Source organism: Schistocerca americana, chromosome 5 (genome assembly GCF_021461395.2).
Source record: "Schistocerca americana isolate TAMUIC-IGC-003095 chromosome 5, iqSchAmer2.1, whole genome shotgun sequence".
Classification (NCBI taxonomy): Eukaryota; Metazoa; Arthropoda; class Insecta; order Orthoptera; family Acrididae; genus Schistocerca; species Schistocerca americana.
The window spans coordinates 220,202,679-220,207,078 of NC_060123.1; the positions used below are offsets into that span (position 1 = coordinate 220,202,679).

General features: G+C 51.2%; 1 pseudogene; it reads left to right on the plus strand.

Moving 5' to 3' along the window:
- Positions 1-758: 758 nt before the first annotated feature.
- On the plus strand, positions 759-876 carry LOC124617285 (annotated as a pseudogene).
- Positions 877-4,400: the final 3,524 nt, after the last annotated feature.

A 4,400-nucleotide genomic window follows, 5' to 3' on the forward strand; every position in this document is an offset into this window, starting at 1 on the left:
AGTACGGTGGTCACGGTAGGCAGGCGCGCACATACTCCCGCGTCGCGACATTCCACACGCGACTGACTCGCGGCCAGTACTTATAACGATTACTAAACCCTTGTAAAATTGACGTTTGCAGTGGGTATTACAGCGCCATTATCACAAAGCGAAAAAAGTGGACCAACTAAAACATTCATATTTCTTTACGTACTACACGAATATGTAATAAAAATGGGGGGTTCCCATTTTTAAAAAATAAACGCAGTTGATATCCGTTTGACCTATGGCAGCGCCATGTAGCGGGCCAACCATAGCGCCATCTGGTTTCCCCCTTCAAGCTAGACGAGTTTCGTTCTTTGTAGTTTTTTCGATTTACGCTTGTTTCGTGTGATATTTGGCTCGGTCACGATGAATGGAGCACCCTGTTTATTTCAAGTCAGATTGCGAAATCTTATGTAGACAGCGATCGTCCACTTGTCCCGAAGGTAAAGTGTGCACAATTTCATCAAGATCGGAATGAAACTATAGATCTGTCCGAATTACAAAAACAAAACAAAAGGATTTTTTTTACACATATAGCTTGTAAACCTCTTGAACCCGTTCGACATGCTGGGCCTCTAACCTTAAGGTGTGCCCCTCGCTTCATTGTTCGTCCGCTGAAGTGGTGCAGTTGGTTCTTTGGTTAAGACGGAATCCTATTCAGAAGGATTTTAATGAAGGAGTTGTAAAATGCGCATCTTGAATAGGTCAAAACCAAAGTACTGTCGGAAATGTGAGCCAACGGCCTTGCCGCAGTGGTAACACCGGTTCCCGTCAGTTCACCGAAGTTAAGCGCTGTCGGGCTGGGCTAGCACTTGGATGGCTGACCATCCAGTCTGCCAGGCGCTGTTGGCACGCGGGGTGCACTCAGCCCTTGTGAGCTACTTGATTGAGAAGTAGCGTCTCTAGTATCTGAAACTGACATACGGCCGGGAGAGCGGTGTGCTGACTACATGCCCCTCCATATCAGCATCCAGTGACGCCTATGGGTGAGGATGACACGGCGGCCGGACTGTACCGTTGGGCCTTCATGGCCTGTTCGGGAGGAGTTTCAGTTTTAGTCGGAAATGTCAACCCATGGCTGTTTGTCTTGATGTGATGCGAGGACTCCCCCCCCCCCCCCTCCCCGCCCCCATCCGAGTGTTTGTGAAGTGCCCCTTACTGCGGCTGGCACGCGAGCCTCCGACGAACGCTTAGGGCGTCGGAGAGCACGGGAGGGAGGCGCAGGCCCGCGTGTGTGGCGCAGGGCGGTGCAGCGGGGTTGGTGCCGCTGCCGGGGGCGGCCTAACGATTTTTGCGGTGCTGGAGTGCGGGCGCGCCGAACGGCAATGGCGCCGCGCCTCTCGCCACCTCCCCCAGCCGCGTGTGTGCGGGCTGCAGGCCGGCGCAGGTGCCGCGATAGGCATAATCGCCGGCCGTGCCGCCGCCTCTCGTGGGGAGACCCGCTAGCGCTGTTTGCACTGCGCCGGCACAGGACGCAAATCCTCGCGCGCTGGCAGCGGGCACGTCAGCCAGCAGCCGCGGCGGCGGAGTTCAAATGGCTCTGAGCACTGTGGGACGTAACATCTGAGGTCATCAGTGCCCTAGAACTTAGAACTACTTAAACCTACACCACAGGCCATTAAAATTGCTACACCACGAAGATGACGTCCTGCAGACGCGAAATTTAACCGACAGGAAGAAGGTGCTGAGATATACAAATGATTACATTTTCAGAGCATTCACACAAGGTTGGCGCAGGTGGCGTCACCTACAACGTGCTGACATGACGACAGTTTCCAACCGATTTCGCATACACAAACTGCAGTTGTCCGGTGTTACCTGGTGAAACGTTGTTGTGATGCCTCGTGTAAGGAGGAGAGATGCGTGCCATCACATTTCCGACTTTGATAAAGGTCGGATTGTAGCCTATCGCGATTGCAGTTTATCGTATAGCGACATTGCTGCTCGAGTCCGTCGAGATCCAATGACTGTTAGCAGAATACGGAATCGGTGGCTTCAGGAGGGTAATACGGAACGCCGTGCTGGATCCCAACGGCCTCGTATCACTAGCAGTCGAGATTACAGGCATCTGTATCTGCATGGTTATAACGGATCGTGCAGCCACCTCTCGATCCCTGAGTCAACAGATGGGGACGTCTGCAAGACAACAACCATCTGCACGAACAGTTCCACGACGTTTGCAGCAGCATGGACTATCAGCTCGGAGACCACGGCTGCGATTACCCTTGACGCTGCATCACAGACAGGAGCGCCTGCGATGGTGTACTCGACGACGAACCTGGGTGCACGAACGGCAATACGTCATTTTTTTCAGATAAATCCAAGTTCTGTTTACAACATCATGATGGTCGCAATCCTGTTTGGCGACATTGCGGTGAACGCACATTGGAAGCGTGTATTCGTCATCGCCATACTGGCGTATCACCCGGCGTGATGGTATGCCGTCCCATTGCTTACACGTCTCGGTCACCTCTTGTTCGCACTGACGGCACTTTGAACAGTGGACGTTACATTTCAGATGTGTTACGACCCGTGGCTCTATCCTTCATTCGATCCCTGCGAAACCCTACATTTCAGCAGGATAATGCACGACTGCATGTTGGAGGTCCTGTACGGGCCTTTATGGATACAGAAAATGTTCGACTGCTGCCCTGGCCAGCACATTCTCCAGATCTCTCACCAATTGAATACGTCTGGTCAATGGTGGCCGAGCAAATGGCTCGTCTTAATACCAGTCATTACTCTTCATGAACTGTAGTATCGTGTTGAAGCCGGATGGGCAGCTGTACCTGTACACGCCATCCAAGCTCTGTTTAACTCAATGCCCAGCCGTATCAATGCCGTTATTACGGCTAGAGGTGATTGTTGTGGGTACTGATTTCTCGGGATCTATGCACACAAATTGCGTGAAAATGTAAACACATGTCAGTTCTAGTATAATATATTTGTCCAATGAATATCCGTTTATCATTTGCATTTCTTCTTGGTGTAGCAATTCTAATTGCCAGTAGTATAACTAACCTAAAGACATCACACACACCCATGCCCGCGACAGGATTCGAAACTTCGACCGTAGCGGTCGCGCGGTTCCAGACTGAGGCGCCTACGACAGCTTGGCCACACCGGCCGGCTGGCGGCGGAGTTGGATTGGACTGGATTATTTGAGGGAAGAGACCCCATCCCGGAATTTACCTGGAGCGATTTAGGGAAATCACGGAAAACATAAATCAGGATGGCCAGACGCGGGATTGAACCGTCGTCCTCCCGAATGCGAGTCCAGTGTGCTAACCACTGCGCCACCTCGCTCGGTGGCGGGGGAGTCCCCTCTTCTCTGCACAGCTACAATCGGGAACTCTATTCTCGAGGACCAAAAGGAATCGAACCGCGAACTTTCACGAGTACAGCTGTAACTGTCAACTTGGTTTTGTATACTTCTCTCCTGTTCTTTACTGAAATGAAATGATCGTATGGCATTGTTTGCCGGGAGGCCCCATACGGGGAAGTTCGGCCGCCGTGTAGGAAGTCCTTTTTAGTTGACACCACTTCGGTGACTTGCGAGTCAATAATTATGAAATGATGATAAAGAACACACAACACCCAGTCATCACGAGGCAAAGAAAATCCCGGACCCCGCCGGGAATCGAACCCGGGATCCCGTGCGCGGAAAGCTAGAACGCTGCCCCAAGACCACGAGCTGCAGACTGTTGTTTACTTCCGTGTGTATGACAGTGACAGTCGTGTGCTTACGTGAATGCCATGTGATAAAATGAGTCTCTGAATTCGTCTGAAATTGCGTAACTGTATTCCAATTAACTTTCTTGAAAAAATAATTAGAAAACTTAAAACTGTATTCTCAAGAAGCTGCTCTGTGAAACTCTGTATTGCGCAGTGCAGTGAACAGTGCTACAGTGCGTGACGTCACAGTACGCGTCTTGCAGTTCTACATCTACGCCTGCACAGATACTCCGCAAGCCACCTCACGATGCAAACTCAAGTGGCAGACTCTACAAGAGAGGCGCTCTGCATCGAAGTGTAGCTTGCTGTCCGGGTTTCGAGAGGGTGCGTTTCTGGGTGAGGTATCGAATATATTGCTTCCCCCTACTTATACCTCCCAGAGTAGATCACGAATGTAAAATTAGAGAGATTCGAGCGCGCACGGAGGCTTTCCGGCAGTCGTTCTTCCCGCGAATCATATGCGACTGGAACAGGAAAGGGAGGAAATGACAGTGGCACGTAAAGCGCCCTCCGCCATACACCGTCGGATGGCTTGCGGAGTATAATTGTAGATGTAGATGCGTGGCGGAGAGTACCTTGTACCACTACTAGTCATTTCCTTTCCTGTTCCTCTCGCAAATGGAGCGAGGGAAAAACGACTA